The sequence below is a fragment of the Topomyia yanbarensis genome, chromosome 1, assembly GCF_030247195.1.
Source record: "Topomyia yanbarensis strain Yona2022 chromosome 1, ASM3024719v1, whole genome shotgun sequence".
Taxonomy (NCBI): Eukaryota; Metazoa; Arthropoda; class Insecta; order Diptera; family Culicidae; genus Topomyia; species Topomyia yanbarensis.
The window spans coordinates 46,251,771-46,265,374 of NC_080670.1; the positions used below are offsets into that span (position 1 = coordinate 46,251,771).

General features: G+C 40.6%; 2 protein-coding genes across 3 annotated transcripts in view; one reads left to right on the forward strand and one right to left on the reverse strand.

Moving 5' to 3' along the window:
* Nucleotides 1–13,604, forward strand: part of LOC131677531 (uncharacterized) — a 462,464-nt gene that overhangs the window by 166,240 nt on the left and 282,620 nt on the right. For both annotated transcript variants that reach the window (XM_058957393.1, XM_058957394.1), the window contains exon 2: nt 11,132–11,150. The gene's annotated coding sequence lies outside the window, so the exon portion shown is untranslated. The remainder of the gene's footprint in view (nt 1–11,131; nt 11,151–13,604) is intronic.
* LOC131677534 (autophagy-related protein 16-1) overlaps nt 1–13,604 on the reverse strand; it is a 405,805-nt gene that overhangs the window by 92,820 nt on the left and 299,381 nt on the right. The gene's annotated exons all lie outside the window — the stretch shown is intronic.

Sequence of the window (13,604 nt, forward strand, 5' to 3'; positions counted from 1 at the left end):
CGACGCCAGAGAGGTGACTCCACTATCTGGGCTAGATATCAATCCATCACCTCATGGACCGGCTACCAATGGCATTACTTCCCTTCCGAAGGAAGACGTGACCACATATTTTTTCACCTCAGAAAAATCTCAACGATCTCGGTTCTGATTGAACCCAGACCTGAACTGAAATGAGTGGCGGTCACGCTTATCACTCAACCACCGGCGCCGTCGCAAGTAGTTTTAGGTTTTTTATGTCACTAAAAGAGCGTAGTTAATACGAAATAATGACTAATCATTAACCAGGTAATTTCTTTTAGTGAGCCGTGATTGTCTTTATATAGTTTTTTAAGTGTCTTAATGGCGATCAATATCATCCTGAATAAGCAAACAGCCCTTCTTTGAAAGCATAAACCGTATTTTGACGCAGGAACTGAATCAGCATCTTACAAGGTCAACATTCCTAACCAGACAGTATGCGTACCCCTAAACAAGTTCCATTTCACGACTGGTAAAGCTTTTCATTTCAAACATCTAACAGTTATTCCCCAAAGTACGCATACAACTGGTCACAACCGGAACCGGTAAGTTACACTTCAACACCCGACAATCTATAAAAAAAACGACTTTTCCATGAGGACTAACGATATGCCGCGGGGTGATCTGGCCAGTCATTCCATCAGTAAACAATCACAAAAAAACACGTTTTCCCACTGGCAGCATGGGGTTTGGACGTGTTCTTCCGCGGGGCCTAGTGAAAGCATTCGTCGAATCTTGATATTTTTATCGCGGAGAAAGCTTTCGATAAATCACGGGCTCCAAGACCCGCGCGCAGCTGGCGCGAGACGTCCCGCAGAACATCGATCTAATCCCGCAGCAGCTGTGCGCTACCGGATCGATCGTTACGCGGAATCAGTTGCCACTGATGGTTGGCGCCAGAGTAAGCTTCGACCTTTGCGTGTGGATTATCGGTTTCAGCATCGCGTCAAGGTAATAAAAATGGCAGGGACAACGAGCCGCGATTATTCTCGTAAATTCTCGGCTAACTGTCGGCTTGGGTGTTTTACCTTCGACCGGAGATCACACAACTTTTGGTTGTGAATTTAATTTACCATTCCATCGGGTAAGGCGATTGGCGCCGGCTTAGGACTTACCTGAAACGAAATAGAGAAAAAAAAATAGAAGTTAGTCACCGAAAATGGAGGGAGAGGTTTTCGATTGGGACATCCGAATAGGTGCGAAAATGAGAACAAAAAAAAAGAACGTAAGGCGCATTTTTTCACGCTTTAGAGCGTGTTAACATAACCATCCAATTTATCTAATGCTTGGTTAGAAGGCCTAGTTCTGGCAAAAAGTGAACGGAGAAAGGCATATCACAGTGGGTAAATTATACCTTAATCGTACGGTGTTTTTCAAGCGGAAAATGGAACAGGAGCTGTTGTTTTAGGTCACGAAGCGTACTGACTAGTTTCACGCTGCCGCCATCGATAAATTTGGCTCGTTTGAAAATGACATTGAGGAAATGTATTGACTCTAAGCAAACAATATCGAACAATCTTAGAAATGAACCCCGAACAGATCAAAATATCGCATGAAGATGGGTTAAATAGTTGTTTAGACTACGAATAAAAAAGACTGTACAGTAATAACAAATATGAAAGCAGAAGAAAATCGGTAGCAAACTGAGAACTGACATCCAAGTAAGCTGTTGAATGTGTGATAGTAAATAAATCTGTGGTTTTGAAATGACATCAGCAAGCATCAGCCAATTGCTAGCTGGCGTAATTAGGTTCTTTTCAGACACAGCTAACCTCACTTTTCTTGACAGTTCGCTTGTACTGTTTACATGGACTTAGAAAAAGTACGAAGCAAATCGTAAAGAATTTGTCAAAAGTCCATGTAAACAGTACAATCGAACTTTCAAAAATGAACACTCAGTTCATTTGTGACGTCACCGTAAAATATTCAATTAAGTTCTTTACTATCACAGTTAACCTCACTTTTCTTGAGAGATGAATACTTTATGCCGACGTCACAAATGAACTCGAGTGTTCATTTTTGGCAGGTCGGTTGTACTGATTACATGGGCTTAGAATTTTTTTTAGACAACTAGATTCGCTCGAAGTAAATCTCAAAGAATTTTTCTAAGTCCATGTGAACAGTACAACCGAACTGTCAAAAATGAACACTCGACATTTTTGACAGTTCGACACTCATTTTTGACGTCACCGTAAAGTATTCAATAGTATTGAGCTCTACACACCAAAAAATAATGAAATTTAAACGACATGTAAATCAAAACGAATGTAAACATACAACGATTGAATCAAAAACCTGAGAAAATTACGTTAAAATCAATTGGAGCATCAAATAGCATACAATTTTACACTTTCATTCGTGTAATATTACATGTCATTCATTTTACAGCAGTATTCGAGTAAAAATACATTGAAGTGCATTGGTTTTCCGTTTAAAGAAACTGTAATTTTCAATCCACGTGTAAAATTATAATAAAGTTCGTTGAAAAAAGCATGACAAGTCGTATGTATTTGTGGTGGAACTTAATTTTACATTTACATTCATGCTCCAAATATGTGCATGAAAAGAAACTTAAAATTACAAAATATTTTTTTCTGTGTACAATGGAGGTGTTTTGACATTATAATTTGGAAGAAACTTTATCGTTTAGATGGCGAATTTGGAGGTAAACGAATGACTCTGTGCTAAAGGGGTGAGCGGTAGCCTAACAATGCCAGATTTCAATGTGTGTATTTAAAACGCTAGATATCTCAATTAACGATTAGAAGAGATTCAAAAATTTACTGTCGATTTAGAAAAGTTTTAAAATGTTCCCAGTTTTTTTTTATTGTGAAAAACAGCCAAGAAAGCAATTTGTCAAACTTGTGCTCCGCAGAGTAGTACTCAGTCACCAAATATCCCCTCAACTGCAGCACCACCTAAATTTGATTGTAGGCATTGTCAGATCTGTGCGCACTACACACTAAGCCAGCCAAAAGTTGTTCAGTAATTTCTTTTGACGACTTGCACAGTAAAGTGAAATTTTAACTGAGCTGTCAGCAAATTGTTTAAAAAATTGCAGTAAAGTTTTCATTTTTTAGCTATTTTCAGTATTTTTGCGAATAATTTGCTGAAACCCGCAATATTTTTAACTGAATTGATCAGCACGTCTGTTATTTTCGGTACATGAACATTATCCAGTAAAATACTGACTGATTGTTCGGCAAAATTGTACCAACATTACCGAACCTCGTCAAAAGCTTACAAAACAGGTACAGAAAATCATCTGTCAAGTCGCCATTTTCAGAGGAAACTGCTGACTGACCAGTATTTTTTTATGTTTGGATAGAACGGATTGCGGAGAGTTCAGTAACCGAATTGTTTTACTGAATTGATTACCGAACGGTTTGCTGTTCAGAACCCCAGCAAAATTTTACTGTACCCAGTAATTCAAATTAAGTGTGTATGGCAACTGTATGGGATTATTGTGCAAAGACCGTTAAATCGGACGAGGACTTCGTCGAATGCATGAGTTTTTGCAAAAATTTGGTGCATATGCAGTGCAGAAAACAACTAAACAAGCCACTCTTGAGAATTCTTTCGAAAACCCCAAATTAATTTTGGACATGTAACAAAAGTGTCAAACAGATGAAATTCGCTCGTTTTCGCGACACAGCCTCTTCACGTAGTTGTGCTATCACGACTATTGCTGAGAAAACAAATGACATCCGTGCTGAACTGAAGACTCTCCAAAAACAATCAGAAAATATCGCGCCTCCCTAAAGAGGTCTCTGTTTCTACTCCAGTTCAGCTAAATCTCGGTACTACTCGACCACCCCAGAAACGTCGTCCAACGAAGTTGTTTTGAATATATCTTTCCCGCCTTCATCCCAGCGTTAGCAAGACGGTCGAAAAATTTCCAAAGAAACACTGAACTGCAACTATTCCGTTGGTGAAAAAAAGAATTGACGTCAGTACTTTGAATATTATATCCTTCGAAGTTCACCCGAAATACCGCACAACAGCTTTTAATTGAGCTACATGCCCACTGTTCAGGGAATTTGAAAACAGCCTTACACAATGTGGTACTCGCCGGCCGATTTCCTTCCGCTTTCAGAAGGAGCATGCAATCCGCTGATTCAATCCGGCCCTTCTACGATCCTCTCGAAAATTCCGCCAGCAACACCACCATTGTGAAGGAGTGTCGCTGTCATAGCGCATACTGAGACGCAACGCTTTTGGTACTATAGAAGCCCTGGATTCCCCCGTCACAGTCGAGCCTTTGCTGCCAGTGTTCAGCATTCGTCCCGGTCCTGTGTGCGTGAGTGCATAAGGGGCCTTCCAAGCTGTAGTTTCTGGAAGTATTTTTATTTAAACTGCAACCATACACCGACTGATTTCACGCTTCTAGCTTATCATCTAGCTCTCGTCGCAACCTACCTTCGTCGCTACTTAACGCAGCTGATATGAGATGCCTCGAGTCCCCCGCCGCAGTCGAGACAGTGATCGTCAGTCGTCATCACCTTGACCAAGACTTGTCTTAATAACCGTACTCTGTTTCGCCAGGGTTCGGTATTAGATGTTTACTGCTGCCATAACACTTCGGGTGGTGGTATGCTTATCGCTGTTCGCCGTAGCATGAAAGCCCGATTGATCAACGATGACCGGTAGACGAGCTCCGAGCAAGTGTGTGAAACTCACTTGCTGTTCCTGTGTGTCGTGTATTTCCCACCTGATAGAATTCGCGATTCCGAATGAATGGGGCGACTTCACCTGCTTGGCTTGACATGGTATCCAGCAAGCAATAGATTTCTCCGACTGGATACAATCTGTGGTCATCGTCAACGCCAGTAGTATATTGGATAGCTACAGTAGTGCCACTCTTCGGCAAATCAGTCATGTCATTAACGAGAATAGATATACGTTGGTTCTTTGCTTTGTTACACACTCAATTTGGCTCAGCAATTTCCAACAGCCGTTAGCTGATTTTCAGTGAAGTATCTTCCGAGTATCAGCTATGAAACGTCACTTTTATTGAGATCTCAGCCAATAAATTGTTTACTGAGATCTTAGCTGTTGAGATTTCGGCAAAAGATGCGAAAAAAGCTGAGATTCGGCAGAAAAAAATAAATATGAAGCGCTCGGTACTAAGCTCTATGTTGATCCATGGTTCTGTCTCCTTTAGTCCTACACGTGCGCCATAACCTCCACTACATCTTGTGCTCGTAAACTTTGAAGACGTCATTAGCTCCATCATCTACGATTTAAAAAAACGCAGACTACGACAGCATCATTGGAAGGCTGTTGAACATAAATTGGGACAAAAATCTCAACAAAGATGACGTAAACGATTCAGCGACGACAAGTACCAAATGGAAAAATCAGCGCCAGTCAACACTCACTGTCAATCAACTGTCCTAAGACGACTAAAACTGTCAAATGAGCATTGAACAAAAAAAATTACCATCTTGTATGCCTCGCAAATGGAGTTTAGGCACTGACACTAAGGAAATCTGCCAGCTGTTATCCGACAAATGTTCAAGTATTGTTTCCGACAAGCGCCTTGCACCACAAAAAGTCGCCTCTGTAGCGAATCTCACTCCTTCCTTGTGATGCCCCATCAACCGAATTTGCGTCGATAATGCTGCTACTCTTGCAGCAAACTCCCACCAGAAGGTATCTAGTTCTCCGGGTCCAGATGGTGTACCCTCGATTTTTGCCAAACAGTGCATCAGCGGGTTTCTTGAACTCCTTCGAGCTATCTTTCGCTACTGAAATATTTCTTACTTGGTGGAAAGCAACCCCCATGTTTCTAGTTCATAAAAGAGGGGAACAAATCGAACATTGATACATGTACTTCTACGTTGGAAATGTACTTCTACGTCGGAAATTGCCCAGGGAAGCTACTTGGGACCGTTGCTCTTACTGATTTATTTGAGTGACGTATATTTAGTGCAGGTTCTCCGCAGACGCTCTCAGAATATTTCATCTCATCCGTTTAATTAATTATTGCAGGTTTCTCCATCAACAGCTTGAAACCCTCGATGAATATGGTGGCGCAGAAAATTCTCAAGGGGAGGGTTTTGATTTTTTTTACATTTCTTCTAAAAGAAAGGTATAGAAACCCTCAAATGTTGATGCATTTTTCCGAGGATTGGAGGACCGAGTCTTGTGTAAAACCAAAACAAATCCTCGGGAGTATTAATGCATTTGTTTTTTCTGCTGAGTGTGTGGATTGCTTTTTGGCATGAGATTGATAGTGCAAAAGCAGCAAATACGAGCGCGCTTTTTTGGGTGTACCAATCGAATCAGTTCAACTAATTGAGTAAATGTCTGTTAACGAGAAGGAACCTTCAAGAGATACCTGCTAGCTCGTGGTAGTGTCGGGTTGGTTAGTAGTAGTTAAAGCTACCGGCTAAACCCAAACTTCTTATATCTCGCAAACCTCATCCATCCGGAGCAATTGCTAGGCACAACTTCAGTAGGGATTGTGCTCTTGCTCTTTTTATTTTGTGTTAATCGCTCATGTCTTTTACCATTGTTAGTTTTTCTTGCTTACTGTTGAACCTTCGCGGTATATCTGACCTGCTCCGATCTGCTGTAATTATCGTCATCTGTTGAGATAAACCGATGCAGACGTGTTGACCATAATGATTTACATTTCTTTACAGCCATCTTTTGCAGGGTTTCTTATCCTTCTTGGTCCTACACGTTCATACTAATCTGCTAGTTGGTGCTGAGAGTTTCTCAGCGGCAGAATTTCTCCCAATACCGATGCCCATTTCCTCAAACCATTTAGCTGTCAGCCGCTCCGACGGAGACCATCGGTGGTGAAATGTCTCCAGACTACGATATCCCGATTTTCTTCTTCATTTCTTTTTTCCTCCTTAGCTCTCGCTGACCGACATTTGCTGTTTAACTGGTCTACTCACAACTATTGCTAATATCGAAACATGTTGAAACATGAACCCATCCAGAAAGACCGACCAACTTGAGTTACATTTTATCCAACCTCCCTCGCATGGTTTCTTCAACGACTTGTTGCTAGAGTGACCAAACTCAAATGACATTTTATGTGTCAATATGGCTCGCAATATAATTTTTTCCTGAACAGGAAGTTAATAAATTTTTAAAATTAATTCAAAGCCCTCGTGGGAGGCCTTTGAACCCCCTAAACTCTCTCCTTGCGCACTGGCCTGTGGAGTAGCAAGAACTGGGAGTGTGTAAATCCGAAGAAATTCTCATGAAAGATGTTCTGGTTGAGCTCTGCTCTATATTTTTCTGAGACTGCCGAAAACCTGAATAGAATTTTTGCCAATGAATCCTTTCAACTGTTCAAGATTTTTACTCGCCTAATATGGTCACCCTATTATTGTTCCAAATTCGACAGTATCGTCATTGCGTTACACAAGCCTTGCATGCAAACTTGCATACATCGGTGACTCCCGCGCGCCAGAGTTTTTAATAGTAGAGTTGCGTAAAGAGGATTGGCAACATTGGACCAATAATTGGTCTTTTTTAAATTTTGGCAACCTTTTATTTTTAGTTAAATTTCAAATGACTTCACCCGAACGCTTCAGTTAGAAGTTAACTTTGCGCATTTAAAAATTTAAAATTAAGTGTTTAGTTTTATTTTGTAAAAATCAGTACGATAAATAACATCGTATAAAGAATTTAAGCTTTTTCCGGTTCTCAACTGATCCGCAACTAAGAACGAAATGCATTGATTTTTGCCGCTTGTCGTCTGATTGGGGTGTGACAAAAAACAATCGAATTTGCAGCGTAAGATAAATTTGAATAAGTACATATGTATAAGTGGAATGCATACACAAATTTGTCAAAATTTTAGCTGCACTTTAACTATGAGAAATACCTTCATATTTCCACTGTCGATGGAAGATTATTAACATTACCCAGAGCTGTTCCGGTGTTTGAAATAGTGCCAAATTTGAATATCAGCGAACATATATTTTTTAATAATTGTCATTAAGCGAAATATTCCTGGTTTTAAATAATGTTAATATTACATCATTGATTTTTTCTCATAATTATAATCACATAATAACGATACTCCCCACGCATTCGAGCATTGTTATTCTTCGTGTCCGATAGGTAGACGTTTTGAGTGTTCAATAGGTAGATTTGCTTCAGTCTTTGCGCAACTGTTCTTTATAAACTGTGCCGCGCGCGAATTAAATCTAGCCAAACATGTCAAATGGTCCTAAGTGAAAATGACAGTTTCTCTTTATTTGCGTTCTTTTTCGCTAATAACTCGTCCGTTTATACGTTCGTTCATTAACTCTTAGCATAATATGCTAGTCGAAATCAGCGTTTTTCGATATATCAATAGTAATTCTTCAAAAGGGCTAATGAGACTTTTGTAAACAAACTTATTTCGCTCATTATTCCGCTACCGGGTTGAATTTCATGAAAAATACACATTAATCAACATCTTTATCCTTGGTAGAATCAATTTCAAATGTTTTCTGCGTTGAAATGATAACAAATTAGGAGAAATCAGCAAAATAAAAGTTTGTTTACAAATCTTATTAGCCCTATTCAAATGTTGATATGGATATCCTGAAACAATATTGAAAAGTTTTGTGCTGACGCCGTAATAATCGAAAGAGAAAGTAAACAAAAAGAGGCTCTCATTTGCACTTAGGACTATTTGACATGTTTGTCGAGAAATAACGCTGGTAATTTAAGACGTCCCTTTGAATTTTTTATTCGAAAAAAAAGACATCAAAGCTGGTTGGCAAAACTGTATTATAATGTGTAACACGAGGCCATATTATGTCGCCATTCACCTCTGATACAGAACTCCTATCCCTTCCCTCCCTGCGGTGCCAACCAGAGTACGAGCTACCTTATGCTATTTTTTTATTTTAACCCGGAACTGGGTCGGGTTTAGGCGCCAACCACTGTCATTTTACACATTTTGGCAGCGGTTTGGGTTGGACCCTGACTCAGTGTTGCTTCGAGCGGAAGCGGTATTAGTAAAGATCGGATGGGATCTGTGGTCATATGCTGACAGGGAAGGAGAACAAACGACGCGCACATGAATCTGCTGTATTTTTTGCTGATTTTAGGCCGCTCAAAATAATTTCAAATTCTCTTCTTGAATAATAGTTTCGGTTTGTTTACGACCTTCAATTAAATTTTTCGCGACTGATCGTGGAAGTAGAAATAAGAAGCAACACTCCCGATGACCGGCTGTACAGAGTTCAAGTTGCTCGATAAATAAAGATCGCGAACGGCATACGTGCATATCGCTAAGACCGTATTGTCTACCAAAACATCCTGATCTTTTCCCTCTTCTACTAACACAATTTCTTTCCTGTGATGCTCATGGAGATGCAGAGGTAACGGGTATTCAATAAAAAATGAGAATTTTTTCAGTCCCGTAGTCAAAAAACAAAAAAAAAGTTTTACAACGAATTCAGTATTTCAGTAATGTCAATGAATATTGAAGAAGTGGCCCTGGTCTGCCGTACGATGCAACTTAGTCGCGATGCTCTCAGAAGAGCGCTGGACGGCACTGACGGATACAATTCCGGATCCTGGTGGTCAACTGCTTCATATCCTTGACCCGCCAATTATTTTTGTGCACTAGGGCACTGAGGGAGCCGAGAAAATCCACTGGGGCAAGTTGGTCGGTACGTACGGTATATTTTTTTCTGCTCAAGGTACTCCAGCGACTTCTTGGCATAATGGGAAGACGCCTTATCAGGCCAGAAGACGTACTTCCCATCCGCATGAAGCTCCTTTAATAACGGCAGAAGAATTTTCTCAAGACACTCCTCCTGGTACACTTGTTGGTTGATGGCCAGACCGCTCGGCTTGAAACACGGTTTTGAAATTCCTCTGTCCGATATGGCGATGCACAGTATAACTTTTTTTTTCAAAGCTATGCTTAAACTTATATTTTACTACGGGGGTGTTGCCGACTTGTCGCTGGAATAGTAGCTGCCATTTCCTGGAATGTGAGTCTTCGAGAGCGGAAAGTAACTTTCGTCGTCCAGCAGAGCACGAACAACGTCCAGTGGTAGTTCTTCGTCATCCACCGGCACGATTGCTATCTGCTCGTCCGTGTACTCGAGGGACCGAGTCTTCTTCCGACAGATGATGTCCTCCATCTTGAGGGTTCAGTGAATCAAGGTATGGGAGCAGCGATATTTTCAACCGGCGTCACGCAAACTCGTTCCGTCCTTGTTGTCAAACAGCTTTTTCAATGCTTCCTTCTTCTTTTTCGGCATTATCCACGTCGGACGGCCGCTACCGGCCTTCCGCTCCACGCTAATGAATGCCACGATCCGGTAAACTGCTCGTTTTCGTCTCGAAAGTGGTCTACCGTAAACTTTAATCCCCGATGACCATGCGTTTCGTAAAACCTTACAACACGTTGTTACGACCCCATCTTCGATTGAACTGACAGCACCCGAGCGAACAAAAACATACCACCCATTTCTATGGAGTCCAGAGAGCAATTCTCTTGGAGAGAAAAAAATTACGATCTTTACTTAAATTACAAAAACGTATGGAAATCTTTCTCATTTTTATTGATCACCCGTTAGTCTCGGTCTCTATCAATAGCGAGTGTCGAACTAACATTCCTTTCTTTCCCCGGTAGCACAGCATTGGAAGTAGCCGGCATCATTATTGGCCATTTTATGAAAATGTTGAGTTAGTGAAATCAGTCAGTGAGAATGATTTGCGCCTTCCAGGTATCATTTTTTGGTTCATTGTGCATTTTCACTCATTCGATTAATGATGAAGTGCAACTACAGGCAGCATACCTAATCTATGCTATGATTAAAGATGTTATAGCTTACAATATCGATTCGTTCTTTGTGGTTGAACGAACTTGTACACCAAACGAACACCAGAGACGATTCCAATATATAGCGAAATATTATTGTTTAGATAAACAACAAGAGGGCAATTAGAAATATTCGTAATTTCAGAATATGTATGGCCTCATTATTTTTAGATTTGACAAAAAAAAAAGAATATTCCAACATTACGCTAAAATACAAAAATATGTTAACTGAAGGTTCAACTCGATCTAACACATATCGAACATCACCAGCTAGCCAATCAACTAACAAACCTTTCATCTTTTCCATTCCAGGGTACTTCGGCCAACAAAGGTAAGCACCAATTTCACCACTCCGTTCTTAACGCTCCACCGGTTAATTTGACCCCTTCCGAAAGCGAACAACTTGATCGCGCGACGATCAAAAAGTGCAGCTGCGAACACTGTGGAGCTACCCGGTTACGAGAACCAATATATCTGACGACGAATGATGATAGAGCTCAAAATCAGATCATGGAAGGGCTCCGTCCATTACCCGTGGCAGTGCCTATCAGATGTTCATCTGACCGCCGCCGTAATTGGCCTTCCAGCAGACCTCGGGTCGTTAGTTAATGTCTAATGGGTAGAATAAAATTAAACATTGAACAAACAGCATTCTTGAGTCACCTAGCTCCTTCTGCCGATGATGAAACCTCGGAATCGGCACATATTCTGAACCCTGAATAAACAACCAACGGGGCAGTGCGATTTAACGTAATAACTATAATCAAATTGAGTTTAGCCCGACTCTCTACCGATCGGACTAAATATGGAGGGAGGGGAAGGGACTGGTTAAAGATGAAAATATTCCGTTTAGTCTACTAAAACGGTGCTATGCAATGGGGGAAGAAAGGCTGTAAAGTAAAAGTTCAATCAAGTCAGACTAATCCCAGCAAACTATGAGTTTGTATGTGTTAGTGTGTGTTTGGAAGCTATAATTGATCGCTCTCACACGCTTTTACGTGAAATTACTCCACAGCTCGCGATTTGCTTCCATATTTTGCTACAGCAAATGAGTATGATGGTAGTTCAAAGTACTTTTTTCGGAGCAGAAGAATTAGACACAAATGATGCTCATCTGTGTAGCAAATCCTATTACGAATAGGATACGATCGCGGGCATTGTGAGCGGGAGATTTGCCGAACGAGGGGATTGTGCATCCGAAAGTTTGTTTTTTGATAAATCTGTAGCCAAGAATTTGGGATTTTCCTGCCTTTCCCGCAAACGAAAAAGATTACAAACCAAACCACACCGAGTGGTCCAAATTTAAACCTATTACCGGGAATATTCTCATCACGCAGAGAACCGTACGGATGATTGATGTTGGTTTGATCAGATACGGCGGATTGGCTGCTATTTCCATTGTGCGTCAAGGCTGGATGTAGTAGGGTGTTAGGGAAACAGAGTACATAATAGAACCGACCGTTCAACGGAACCTTCGCCGCCGCCGACGCCACGGATTAACGATAATGTGACTGGAGGAGGTTAGAACCGATGCTCAAAATTTGCGCCATCGTTCAGTAGTCACCACCCATGCGTGTAGGTATGTGTGAGCTTAAATTTGCGGTGTGCGGAATTGCTTGCGATGAGACACCACCCCAACGTTGAAAGAAACATGATGAAGATATCAATCAGGCTAATGATCGGTAATGGTGTGGCTGTTTTGCGCTTGCCAATTATGATAGATTAGATAGGCAGATAGGACGATTATGGAATGGGCTCTCGGGCGTATTAGAGTCCGGATTGAACAGTTGCTTTTCAGTAGCTGGGATATTTGCGGTATGCCAATTTAGTCCCGAAAGACCTATTTTGTGCAAAGCAGCGCAGCTGAGCGTTCCGTCCACGCCCGAGATGGAGGTATTATGTTGAAGGTTCATGACAACGGTACTTATGAATATGGCAACTGTAGGAATTGATCTAGATTGATCTTAAAATAGCTTGGATGGGTCCGTATTAGCCTATTCTGGCTGCGGGGTTTTCTCAATCATGATCATCAAATTCAAAAATAGTTCTATTAGACTTTTTTTGCATATCTCAACAAACTTACGATTAGGGCACAATAGCCAACTGTCAAAAATCACTTTGAGCAGAAATTGCAGACAAGCCGTTATTGTCCAAGCTCAGTTCACTGCAATCAAAGAAGAGAAACAAATTTTTTTAAAACCAACTGTCAAAATTCACTACGGAGGGAAATTCCGGACGAACCGTAAAACGCCCAACACAGTCGTTGATACCAAACAAAAGAAAAAAAGTTTTCTCTTGCGTTGACTGCTACGTGCCGTGCTTGGGTAATAACGGTTTCTCCAGAATTTCTCCTCAAAGTAAATTTTGACATTTGGCTTTTGAGCCTTAATCATACTTTTGTCGAGAAATGTATGTACGCACAGTTTGGTAGATTTCCACACCGGACAACGAATAATTCTAATAAATTCATCGAAATCTATGTGAAAATAAGAACCTCTTTTTGTTCACATTTTCTTTCCTTTTTACGATGTATTCATAAAACTTTCAATAAGCCAAAGTAAACAAAGAGAAGCTCCCACTTGCAAACAGAGATGCCAATGTCTGCAATAATAATTTTAAAAGTCTGGGAAGAACAAAAAATGTCAGGAATGCTAGTGTAACCAAAAGCCTTTATATTCAAAAATCTGTAAATATCTGCAACCAAACTAAAAAATCTGCAAATATCTGCAACCAAACTACAAAATCTGCAAATATCTGCGACATCGAAAAAATCTGCAACTTAAAT